Source organism: Oryza glaberrima, chromosome 10 (assembly GCF_000147395.1).
Source record: "Oryza glaberrima chromosome 10, OglaRS2, whole genome shotgun sequence".
In the NCBI taxonomy this organism is placed as follows: Eukaryota; Viridiplantae; Streptophyta; class Magnoliopsida; order Poales; family Poaceae; genus Oryza; species Oryza glaberrima.
Genome location: NC_068335.1, coordinates 15,977,917 through 15,991,492, shown reverse-complemented (window position 1 = coordinate 15,991,492; position 13,576 = coordinate 15,977,917). Strand labels below are relative to the sequence as shown.

The window sequence follows — 13,576 nt, the reverse complement described above, 5'->3', positions numbered from 1 at the left end:
AACATGCAAGTTTAAATTCAACTTCTACAAGTTGTAACAAAAATAACTATTATAGCTGCGAATGTACAATAACTATTTTATGTTTAATTTGTTCCTTTTGTTGCAATATGTAGAAGTTGAATTTGGTCTTGCCTGTTTGTGGAGTGATATATTTCATACTAATCTGTGTTGTCAGTTTTTTTCAAATTTTTTAATAACTATTTAGATGATATGCAAACAATGAGGGGATGTCCCCTTGAGGGATAAAAATCCACATCCGTTATAGTCGTGAAATTATTTTACTACTACCACTTTTGCCCTGGCCGATCGAGGTGAATATATTACTAATCACAACCTAACATATAAAAATACCTATTATAACAGAAATATATACGAGGACACATATGAAACTGAAAATGTAAAATGCATGTTTGGACAAGTTTGCCAAAATTAGGGGCCAAAGAAATGAAACCTGAGACAATTATTCTGTTTTACATAAACACAAATATAACATGGCACATATCACACGTACTGCATGTTAAACTAACAAAACGCCGAAAGCTCTCCTATGACATTCGTAAGGATTTTGTTACCATTCTTGAGAGGATATTGGCAGAATATTGAGGATGCCATAAATTAACACTACCATCTATGCATGCTTTCTTAAGAATGGCAAAAATACTCGCCCCTTAATACTAAAACACTGATAGGAGATTAGGAGTACGACTGGTAGGAGATTAGCGAACTGCTTACCGTGCTCGTAGCTAGCGCGCGGTGAACAAACGTGGCGGATCCGTTAATTATTTCTCATCCTAAGTTGCGTTCTTGCTCAGAGTGGCGTGCTGCAGCTGCTGCACGATGAAGCAAAGCAGAGTGATGATGGCAACGATGCCGAGAAGCAGCCATGGGTTGGGGCAGTTGGCGTGTCCTCGCACCCAGCAAAGCAGCCTCAGCGTGCGGCTGCGGCAGTGCTCCTCGACCGCCCGGTACACCGGCCTGAGGTAGTTGTACGCGTCGTCGTCGGCGTCGAAGATGATGCCGTCGCAGAGCCTCCTGAGCCCGTCGGCGACGTCCCCGTCGCCGCCGAGCTGGTGCTCGATGACCCCGGACTCGCAGAGCAGCGCGACATCCTCGGCGGTGCCGGCGAGCTGCGACATGAAGGCGCAGTACGCCGTGACGTAGAGCCCCACGTGCGGGCTCCCTTGCTCCAGCAGGATGAGGTTCGCCATCTGCCTCCACGTGCCGCCGTCGATCTCCAGCCGCGGGATCTCCAGCACGCCGCCGCCGCGGAACGCCACGTCCAGGATGCTGCCTGCCGCCGGAGCCGCCTTGCCTCCGACGATCTCCAGCTTCTTGAACCGCACCATGAGCTCGCGGAGCTGCGTCGCGCGGCGCAGCCGGCCCACGGTCGCGCCGCCGCCGCCGCCGCCGCTCCAACGCCGGGTCCTTGGTCTCAGGTACATGTGGCTGAGGTGAAGCAGATGGTGGACGTGGTCGGCGGCGGGTGGCTGCGCCTGCGCGTCGGCTCCATCCGCGTACACGGCCATCACCTCCCGCACGTACGCCTCCACGGCGCCCACCACGCCGCGCTCCGCGTATGGATGGTTCTTGACGAGAAGCTCGTAGATCTTCTGCACCACGAAGAACGGGATCTGGTTCTCCGCGAGGAAGAGATCACGCGCGACGTTGAAATGGTGCCAGCTATCGACACCGCCACCGCCGCCGCCATTGTTCGCCGCGGCAATCTGATTCTCCTCGTCGCCCTGCTGATCCGAGCAATCGGAGCAACGATCGTCCGAGTTCTCCGACAACAAGCTCTCCGTACTCTCTGGAGTCAGCTGTTTGAGCCGCTCCGTCCCGCGGAGGGAGACGAGGACGAAGCAGCCGTCGAGGAGCAGCATCTGCGCCAGCGCCTCGTCGTCCATGCCGATCTCGTCGGCGTAGTACTCCCTTGCTCGATCCAGCACGCTCCTCATCTGCCCGAGCAAGTCGTGGCGGCTCCTGCCGCTCAGCTGGACGACCTCGTCGACGCATTGCTCCTTCAGCCTCTGGGCCTTCTCCGGCGTCGGCACGCCGGAGCGGGCGTGGTACGGGCCGACGGGGAAGGCCAGTGGCTTGTAATGCTCCGGGTTGCTGCTTCGGATGTGATCAGGAGCTCTGGAGATGTGGCATCGTTGCTGGTCGCTAGGCATCTTCAACACTGCACACATCGAAAAATAAAAAGCACAGTACGCACGCGTGAGCAAGTAGTATGGTGAGAGTGGCGTTGCTGGTCGGTTGTGCACGAGGCAGCGCCACAATACCGGTGTTGTGCGTGCATGCATGTCTCAACGGTTGACCATGTAGTATCATTTGGTGGGCAAATCTAGCTAGGACGTAGGTCCAGACAGGAGACTCCAAGTTAATAATTTGCTAACCAAGGGTTAATTACGGTCTCTTTTAGTACTCCGTCTCTTAACATAAGTGGGTGGCGGGGCCGCGAGGAAGAGTACACGGCCCACGCCTGAAATTGATCGGGCGGAAAGCACGGCCCAATTTTGACGAAGGCCTAAAAGGAAGCGGAAGTGACTTACTGTAGACTGTAGTCGCTGTGGGCTTCGCACATAAGGCCGGAAACAAGATAGACAGGTCCTGCGGTGTATATGTCTATTGTCCTTTCTATTTGGAAAAAGTACACCGTAGGTGGCTCAACTTGTCAATCGTCCTTGAACCGCAAAACCGGATACAACGCACGCCATAGCTAATACGCGCGCGCGCGTCGGCGGTGCGCGTTTCAGGCCCCAAAGACCCAGCGCCGGCACGCATGCGTGTGGACATCGTTCATTTTTTTTCGCTTTCTTTTTTTATGTGATTTTTTTCCTTTTTCGCTTTTTTCTGATTACTTTTTTATTTACACTTTCTTTTTTTTCGTGATTTTTTTTGCTTTCCTTTTTTTCGCTTCTGATTACTTTTTAAATCTTCAAACAACACATTTTTTAAAAATGTTTTGTGTTGAAAGTTTTTAAGTATTGACTTGAAAATTTTTAAATCTTAACGTAAAAATTTTTAAATCTTGAGTTGAAAGTTTTCAAATCTCGAGTTGAAAGTTTTCAAAATCTCGATTTGAAAGTTTTCAAACCCGAGTTGAAAGTTTTCAAAATCTCGATTTGAAAGTTTTCAAACCCGAGTTGAAAGTTTTTTCAAATTTGAGATGAAAAGTTGAAAGTTTTCAAATTTTGCCTTCAAAAATTCAAATTTCGAGTTAAAAAATTTTTAAATCTAGATTAAATGTTTTCAAAAATTGACTTACGTATAGATTTGTTTTTAATTACCGTCGTTAAGTTTTATCTTAATTACCGTCGTTATTTAAAACTAACATGTTAGTTACGTTAGATATACTCGTCGGAAAAAAATCACGGAAAAAATCCACCGGAATACGCGATAAAAAAAAACCATGAAAAAAATGGAAATCCGAAAGTGAAAAAAAGCAATGGAAAGAAAAAAAAAGGAAAACCCACCCACCCTCGGGCTGCGTGCACGTTGCCGGTGCGCACGCGCCAACTAGGAAGCCCCCTATAACGCTTCCCCTAACTTACAAAACTAGTGTAAATTAGGTCCCTCGGCGGTTTTGACTCTGGTTTTAGCCGACGTGGCAGCTGGCTCAGCGTGAGACCCACGTGGGCCCCACATGACAGCCTATTCTTCCCCTCCGCTCTCCACCTCTTCTCCTCTCTCATCCTCTTTCCACGAGCCACAGTGACGGAGAGCAGCTGGGCACGATGCGGCAGGCGTGGACGGCGGAGAAGGAGTGGCAAGAAGGCGGGGCTGATCAACGCTATATAGGAACGCCCATGGTAATGTCCCGCTCCTCTTGCTGCCCCCGGCCTCGCAAGGCAGTCGGGTGAAGAACTCGGCGGGTGAGCTAGCTGGTCCCTACATCATCAATGTTCATGAGTGAGGATGTTGGCTAGCCACCGATGCTGAGCGGCGATTCAATTCGTAACGAGACGGCAAATGAGGCGATGATAGGTCTATGCCTCTATGGTTGGGTGCAACATCAACTGTTGCCAGCCCGACGGTCAAGGCTCTAGGCGCGACTGGAAGCAGAGGCGAGCTCGAGCCGATCCAATAGGGTGTCGTCCAGTCAGGGATGCTAGACGACACGGAAGAGCAGCCGCTGGCTGGGGAGCGTGGCTTGGCGTCTGGGGAGTGGGGATTAGGATTAACCGAGTGAAAGGGTGAGGAGGTTACGAACTTGGGAGTGGGGAAAATTATGGTTGAGTTTATAGACAGTTGTCTCAATTCCTTCACTGTCACAGCCTCCTGATTTTCGTTTTAGGATTTATAAATTATTTAATAAATTATTAATAGAATTTATGTTAAATATTCTTTAATTTACAAGTGAAGTTAAATGTGGGAAATAAAATTTCCTAAATATAAAGCATGGATGGATTTAATTTTTATTAAATTATCCATGATTAATTATACTCTCTGAAATTTTCTCGGATTTTTCAGAGCTCAATTCCTAAATGATACAAAGAACAATTCAGTAATTAGTTAATCAATTAATGATATAATTATAATTGTTAAATGCTTTTCTTGTTTAAAAATACTTAAATTATAAATTGTTGTTTAAAAGGAATTATTAGAAATGATCTTAAAAGCCTAAAAGAGAATACCTAATTTTAATTTATTAAATCTCAATATAAAAGTGGGCTAAATAAAATTTTGTTAAATACTTCTCTTGTTTCTATAGTTCCTAGATTTTTCTGGGATTTATTTGAGCCAAGGAAGTATTTTTAATCAATGGAATATCATTTCATGAATAATTTAAATAGAAAAGTGTTTTAAATCTCCCTTTTGGCTTTGGGCCGAAAGTCGGCCCAAGTCTCTCTCTCCCTCTCCTCGGCCTGCTTGCGCCCGGCCTGTTCGGCCCAGTCCGCCGCGCCCTCCCTCCTCTCTTCCTTTCGCTGACAGGCGGGACCCACCTGTCAGGTCGTCTTCCTCCTCCAGCCATCAACCGCCGCTTGTAGCGCCACAAGCTGCCGCCGCCTCCTTCCAAAATCCGGCCGCCACTTTCCTCCTCCGGCCGAATTGATTGAGGGGAAATAATCTCCTCGATCTCCTCTTCCTTTTCTCTTTAGGAAACCCGAGCTAATTCGTTTGGAAATCGTCGGATTCAATGCCGATTTGGTTAGCTTCTCTTTCCAAACCCTAAAACTTTCCATCTCGTCGCCGGTCGTCATGGGCCTTTGTCGCCGCCTCCAAGCCCCTATAAAAGCATCCCCGGGACCTCCTCTATCCGCCGCCACCTTTGCCTTAGCCCACCATCGCGTGTAGCGCCGCCTCCGCGTAGCCCTAGCCGTCGCTGTCGTTGTTGTCGGTCCAGCCGCGCCGCACCACCGTTGCAGCCGCCGTTTTCGGTCGTCGTCGCCACCGTCGGGATCGCGAGAAGGAGCAGCACTTCGTCCACCCCTCTGTTGCCGCCGTTTCCCACCGGAGCACCGCCGTCATCGCCGACCCGAAGACCGCCGCCGCTTCAACCTCGCCGCCGTCGTCATTCGTCGTCGTTTGCCGTCGTCCAAGCCTCTGGTGAGTTCGCCGAGCCGAGCTCTACGCGTTGGTGCCCTCCGTTTGCGCTGCCTTGCCGCCGTTCGCCGTCGAGCACGAGGTGCCGAGCCGCCGCCGGCGATGACATCATCGCTGATGTCATTGCTGACATCAGCCGTAGACCTGTGGTGGACCGGATCAATCTCGGCCGTCCGTTTGGCTTAGATTAGATCTTGGCCGTTGGTTTCGTAGACCGTCTCTATGAACCCGGTTTACCGTGGACCGCCTTTGATGACGCAATAAATTCCTTTTTTCTTTCAAAAATAATTCTTTATTGCGTCATAATTCAATTAAAATCCATATAAATGCTTTAATCCGGTTTAATCTTTAAAAATTCATAACTAATTCATTGTAACTCGGTTTAATGTGGTTCAAGTTGCAAATGTTGTATAAAATAAAGATCTACATATTAATATTATCCATAAATTGATTTAAATTTATTTAATTCTTTTTAAATGGGCTTTAATTAGATTAAATCTTGTAAATTTCGTAATTAATTCATATGAAGTCAGAATGAGGCCGTTCAAGTCTCATAATTCATCTAAAATTATGATCTACATGTTTGTTTACTTTATATGTATTGTTTATTTGAAGTTTCTTAGTATTTTTCCTTGTTTTGCGTTTTAGCTTGTCGTTTCCGTCGTTTCGAAGGTTCGCGAGTGCGTCGGAAGTGTTCAAGAAGATTAATTGAAGACCCGTTATTGCAAGGCAAGTCACACAGATCCCAAACACAATCCTTTGAGCATGTTGATCCTATATTTAAATTCTCTATTTATTTCAACTGTGCATTTATTTTCGAATGTCACTGGGTAGTGTGAACCTATTCCTTTGTTATGGCCTGTTTGCATTGATCACTCTATTCCTTGATACATTGGGTTATTATAATTTGACTAGTTGAGCTTTATATATTGGTTCAGCTAGATGTTAGACATAATTGCTTAGCCATGCTTACAAACAATAGCTCACTAATGGGATAAATCATGTTTCACTATCACTTATGGATATTTAATGGAAGCTCACGATGGTCAAATCGTGATTGGTTAATTAATTAATGTGCCTACTAAAACTTGATAATGGTGGGTTGTGAGCACATGGTTTTGATGGTAGTGCTCATGACAATTAAGGACCGGTTCACGAGTTTCAGTTGTGAAACATTAACCGTGTCAACCACAAGCCAGAATGGGCAACGGCTGGACATTTTATATAACAAGGCTCATTGCGGAGCACCAGACTGAGAAGTGGCAGAGATAAGCCCACGGGGGTCGCTGGGGAGTCCATGCCTCTGGTTTTTGAGGGGGTGACTACGATCCAGGAACGGTGCACTGCTTTGGGTTGAGTTATGCGAGGGGTCTTGTCACAACTACACAAATGGTGACATGTTCAGCATGGGCACATGATGATATGGTGACATATTGTGGAGTTGTGTCTTGTGGGTACAGTGGTACACCTCTGGCCAGAGTAAAACTATTCGAATAGCCGTGCCCGCTGTTATGGGCGGGTCGAACAATGTCTTTCGCGATTAGTCCCACACTACTCATTAATAATAACGTGATAATTGTTGGTAATTAATTTAGCTCCTGGTTTGGAATGGTACATTCCTGGTTTGGAGATAGATCTGTGTAGCCGGGTATGGTTGTTCAGGATGGTTGGGCCTGAGCAGCATGGGTGTGCTGTTCAGTGTTGATTAATATTGATGATTAATTACTCTCCTGTTTTACAATTCTCAAATGTTTGCTAAATGCTACTTTTGCAAATGAGCCCTATATTATGCCATCCTTTGGTATCCTTATGCACTTGCATATTTGCTGTGTGGCTTGTTGAGTATGTCATATGCTCACCTTGCAATAATCAATCAAACCTCGGTTGAAGACAAGTTACGAAGGAGAAGACGTTTGGCTTATACCCCAGTTGAGCTGCCTGTGGGAGTAGAGCCGGAGCTTCGCTAGATTTTATTTTCCGCTGCAGTTTTCTTCATGGTGAGGACTAAGTGCCTCTTAAGTAAGTATTTATCGTTTTAGTTAATTTGATGAATATGTATATTAATTTGTCAGTTTGTGTACCTCGGCTGAGTCCTGGACAAGGATTCAATGCACAAATTAGTTTGGAAATTACTTGTGAATTTCCGGGCGTGACATTCACCTAGGTCCCGCTCTTTTCTCTAACTCTAAGTCCCGTTCTTTACTCCAACAAGAGGGAAATTATCTTGTTGAAGCTTGATTTTGAAAAGGCCTTTGACACCTTAGAGCATACTGTGATTCTGAATGTGATGAAGCATAAGGGTTTTGATTCTAAATGGATTGGCTAGATTCAAAATATTTTGTCTTCAGCTTCCTCTTCTGTGCTTTTGAATGGAGTTCTTGGAAAGTCTTTCTATTGTAAGAGGGGTGTAAGGCAAGGGGACCCCCTTTCCCCTCTCTTATTTGTTCTGGGTGCAGATTTGCTTCAGTCAGTTATTAATAAGGCTTATCAAAGTGATCTTTTAACCATGCCTATACCAACACCAGACAATGATTTTTCAATTGTTCAGTATGCTGATGATACTATGCTCTTCTTGACAGCATCTTCAAAAGAGCTTTTCTGTTTAAAGGCAATTCTAAATACTTTTGCTTCCTCAACAGGGCTGAAAATCAATTTCAGTAAATCTTGTATGATCCCTATCAATGTATAGCCAGAGAAAGTTGAGCAACTGTCTAATTTGTTTGGATGTTTAGTAGGGGATCTACCTTTCACATATCTAGGCATTCCAATGGGAACCTCCAGGCCTAAGGTAATCGATTTCAGTCCTTTGGTAGATAGAGTGGAAAGAAGATTGTCTGCTACCTCTGCTCTTCTTTCTTATGGGGATAGACTGACCCTAGTTAATTCTTTTCTTTCTTTTTTGCCCACATATTATATGTGTACGCTTTCTTTGCCAAAGTCTGTCATTCAGTCTATTGATAGGGCAAGAAGACATTGCTTGTGGAGAGGATCTGATATCAATTCTAGCAAGAAATCTTTGGTTCTCTGGGATCGAGTCTGTCAGCCTAAATCTAAAGGGGGGTTAGGGGTTATTGATCTCAGGCTTCAAAATAATGCATTGCTAATGAGAAACCTGCATAAGTTTTATAACAGGCATCCTATACCTTGGGTTAGCTTGATTTGGTCCTCTTACTATGTTGATAAGGTCCCTCATGCCCTAACTCTTAAAGGCTCTTTTTGGTGGAGAGATGTTCTTCAGTTTGTTGATATCTTTAGGGGTCTCTCTCAATGTGTAGTTGGTGATGGCAAAACCTGTTTATTTTGGGCTGATATATGGAATAATAAGATAAGGCAGATGAGTTATCCAAGAGCTTTTTCATTTGCTAAGAGTCATAAGGATTCAGTACATAAGACCTCCCTAAAGGATTTATCTCAGATCTTTACTCTGACAATGGATTCAGTACATAAGACCTCCCTAAAGGATTTATCTCAGATCTTTACTCTTCCATTGTCAGAACAGGCATTGCAGGAGTATCTTGTTTTAATCTCTGATGCTTTCCAATGAGCCTGATACTTGGTCTTATGTTTGGGGGAAATGACAAATATTCATCAACAAAGGTTTATGCTACAAATTTTATGCATAAACCAACACAAGTCTTTTCTACACACTTTGTCCTCACTCGTGCGCACTCGGGAAATTGCACTCGAGAAGAATTTCCCGATCAGTCACCCATCCCTAAATTACTCCAGGCCAAGCACGCTTAACCTTAGAGTTTTTTAGAGACCGGCTTCCGGTAAAGAAGTTGCAACTTGTTGATATGAGTATTCTATTAATCCTATTAAGCCCTAGGCCGGGATGTTACAATAGATAGGTTAAACACTAGGGACATGCTTGATAGAAAGTTTCTGTGCTCCTGCTGGAAGTGATTTAAATTGTGTCCTCTGTGACTCTGGCCAAAGAGAAACTCTTTTCCATCTCTTCTTCAGTTGCTCTTTTAGTACTGAATGTTGGGTGCATTTTGGAATAGTTTGGGATCTCTCTATGTCTTTTGACAACATATTTACTCAAGCAAGGAGTTCCTATCGATCTTCGCACTTCTTGGAGAAGGTTTTATATGCTTCATGGAATATTTGGAAACAGCAAAATTGTTGTACCTTTGATAATATTGCCCCCTCTGTTTCTTCTTGGATGGCATTCTTTAGGAATGATCTATCCCTTCTTGTTCTTCGTTTAAGTTTGGATGAGAGATCAACTTTTGTAAACTGGTTAAACCAGCTGTAATTTTTTCTTTTTAATAAAATTTTTAATCAACTGTGGGGGCTTCCCATACAGTGCTTCCCCTCAAAAAAATATTAATATTTTCGTGATACGCTTTTTCAAACTGCTAAACAGTGTGTTTTCGCATCTATATGAAAGTTGCTCTAAAATATCATATTAATCTATTTTTTTAGTTTGTAATAATTAAAACTCAATCAATCATACGATAATACCACCACGTTTTAAATAAAAAACTTAATTTTCATCTTCCAAAGAAAAGAACATCACCTTAATGAGTCAGCTGGGCCTTTGGAATGGGCTAAGCAGCTCAGTGGCTCATTTCCATTTGGGCTAGATGGCCGCAAGTCACTAGTCTGGCTGGTCTACTATACATACTGGCAGCGACCAATTTAACTGGTGAAACCCCTACTTACGTAGGAAAACCCAAAACGCCGTCAGAAAACCGATGATATGTAAACACTGATCACATGGATGATGGATTCATAAGCGTATAGCCGTATAGGATAGTAAGGCCTTGTAATTTAGAACTTACAAGCAACCACTTATCGCTATGCATAGAACGAAAATGAAAATGAAAATGTTCGCTGCGCAAAGCATGTCGATCTACAGTAAAATAAGGCCTTGGTCATGTTGGACTTGGCCAACTTAGGTTTGAACTGGATTTACTTTATTACCACTAAAGGACCTTTTGAATTACCTTCGCTCTGAATTCCTTAAAAAGAGTCACCGAAACAGATTCTAATCCCTCGAGTAAATGTCCTTTTATATATCTTTTTCTTTCAAATTATTAAATACCAACAGTTGTACACTAATTTAAAAAATAAACAAAATTCCTCGAGTGAATGTCCTCTTATATATCTTTTTTTTCAAATTATTAAATACCAACAGTTGTAAACTAATTTAAAAAATAAACAATGTAGAGTTAGTATAATGATATCTATCACTCCACCAACCTACACGTTAGGAAAAAAAGAAGAAAACTTCAGGTATTAATAGTACCACTATATTTTGATACGCTGAATATGTTTTGTATATATATTTTGATGTGTGAGTTAAGTTTACACCTAGAATTTTACACAGTGGTATATGTATGTTGTATGAAAGTTGTCAATTTTTTGAGATTTTTTATTTAGATAGTGTTTAAATAATTTTTTTAGATAATGAGACGATATCTTCTGGTAGGATCAAAACAGGTCCCCTTTCCGCCACCTATCACTAAAATGAGATACAGGAATCATATACTACACTGGTAAATCAACACACAAAGTAATAATTAAGAGCATGTGCAGTCTGAGAGTCTAATTCTAGTTTATCGTCTAAAAGTCCAATTTTAGCTTACATCAAGTTAACCCCCCTCTTAATCTGATCTGGAGAAGGAGAACGTGGGCTCATTACAAATTTACTCACCGAAAAAGAGTAAATCAAGTTCTAAGGTCTTCAGCCCAAAACTCTTCTCAAAAGAAGACCTAGCTTACGTCTTCCTTTGGATCGAGTCTACCCCCCTTGCCAGATCAAATTTGCAACTAACTGAAATTAAACGAACAAGAAGACCTTATTACTGTTTAATCAAGCCTCCCCGCCACCGGCGCCGGCGCCGGCGACGCGAACAATGCAAACATGCTCGATCCATTGACTTCCGTTAATGGCATGTTGTGCAATGTTCTCCATTGACTGCAATTAATGGCTGCCAGGTATGCCGATCGATCGAAGACTCAAACCATATATAGTTTTTGTGCTAAGATTAACCGTGTCAACGACGGCGTGGGCGGAGGAATCGGAAAACCAAGTGTATAGCAATAAGGAAAACACAAATTGGAAGAGCAGAAACAAGAATACCAGAGACAGAGTCACAGAGCAAAGCTGAACATGCAGGGGTGGAGGTGAGCTAGCTAGGCAGTTTAGTGTCATACCTTCGGCCAAGTCAAACGTCTGCTCGGCTTTTCCTTCCTTGGACATCCTGGATCTAACTCCAGTACATCAGGCTAGCCACATTAAGGATCCAGCTGCCACTGCCAGAGTGTAGTTTTATAATAGGTGAGAGTTGCTAGCTCAGTGGACCCTGTAATCAGCTTTTCAGGGGTTAATTTGTGAAATAAGTTTTAGAAAAGGATCGAAATGATAAAAACTTTAGTTAGGTGTATTTTTAGCACTGGTGGCAGATAGCAGGAACATGTAGCAGATCAAAACAATCATGTCCGTTTCAAGTAGTAATAACCAATAAATACAAGTGACATAGATAAAAAATAATGCACAACTGAAATGAGAAACTCAGATTTTATCCCATGTTGTTAAATAAACTAAACGGAAGATGTTCGTCCTCACCTTGTACTGACAGCCAGTTTCTGCTATCCAACTGCGCACCCTCGGATGCGTGATGATCTAATCTAAATTTGTAGCACCAATACTATACTACTAGCTAGTACTCCCTCCTTTCCGAAAGAACCAACAAACTCCATCCATCCCTAAAAATCTAGTACATCTCCACATCCTACCATACAATGAATCTTTGCAAAACTATGTCCAAATTTATTATATTAGGATATGTCATATTCAGTCCTAGATTCGTTTTTAGACGGAGGGACACCATTACAAAAACCCTTATAGGGACCGGTCTCATAAGTGTCGGTTCATTTAAAACCAACACCTAGGAGCTTTTTCCCACCTTCACAGAATAAAGAAAGAAAAAGAACTAGCACCTTTAAACACTAAAGTGTCGGTTCTAGAGAAAAACCAGCACAAGTACTATAGGTATCAGGTTTTTAAAAGAAACGATACCTATACTTATATTATAGGTGTCGGTTCTAGAGAAAAACCGGTACCAATATTATAGGTGCCACTTTTTAAAAAGAACCAACACTGGTTTTTTTACAGAACCGGCACCTATAAAAAAAACGAGCAGGCCGGCGTCCTTATCCACTTGATCGGGTCACATCTCTCCCACCGTCCCACGCCGCTCCTCTTAACTCCTCCCCCTCCACTCACATCCACTCGCATCGGTCCCCTCCCCTCTCACCAGCTACTCCTCTTGCCTCCTCTTGCCTCTTGTTCCTCCTCTTGCAGCGGAGGTGGCCCTCCCTTCGCCAGCAGCGGCGGCGGCTCCCTTCGAGTTGGTGGTTGCCGGATCCCTCGACGGCAGCTCTCTCTCCCCAGACTCCCTCCCTTTTTCTTTCCGTCCATCCGTCCTTCCCCTTCTCCTCTAGATCCGATGAGGCGGCGGTGGAGAAGGCCGGGGCGAGCGAGGTGGTGGCGGCAACGGTGAAGGTCGGTCAGCGTAGAGGCCGGGCGAGGTGGTGGTGCTGACGGCGGTGGTAGGGTATGGGCAAGGTGGCGGCCGACGGCAATGTAGGTGCCATCGTGTAGGCACCTATACGGACAAAGGTGCCGATCAATAGATTCCGGCTGGGAAACCAGCACATATAGCTAATTCCCAACCGGCATCAATATAGGTTTGTGTGGTAGTGGGAGTAGGAAGGAGTTTACTCATTTCATCTCATAAAAAACCAATATAGTATTTGATGTGACACATCCTAATATAATAAGAATCTAGATATACCTCTATCTAGATTCGATGTATGTCACATCTAGGTCTAGAGCCTTTTTTCGTGGGACGGAGGGAGTATAAGAGTACATGAGGTGTCGTGTTCATGTCATCCACAGGTCACTTTAATTTGTTTTAAACTGCATGTCGCACTTTAATTTGGTGGGTGACTGGGAGGGACTGTACTATACAGAACAAACTTATTTTAATCTTTGAAAATTTTTTGCAAATAT

General features: G+C 43.8%; 1 pseudogene; it reads right to left on the bottom strand.

Moving 5' to 3' along the window:
• Positions 1–476: 476 nt before the first annotated feature.
• Positions 477–11,797, bottom strand: LOC127753243 (uncharacterized; annotated as a pseudogene).
• Positions 11,798–13,576: the final 1,779 nt, after the last annotated feature.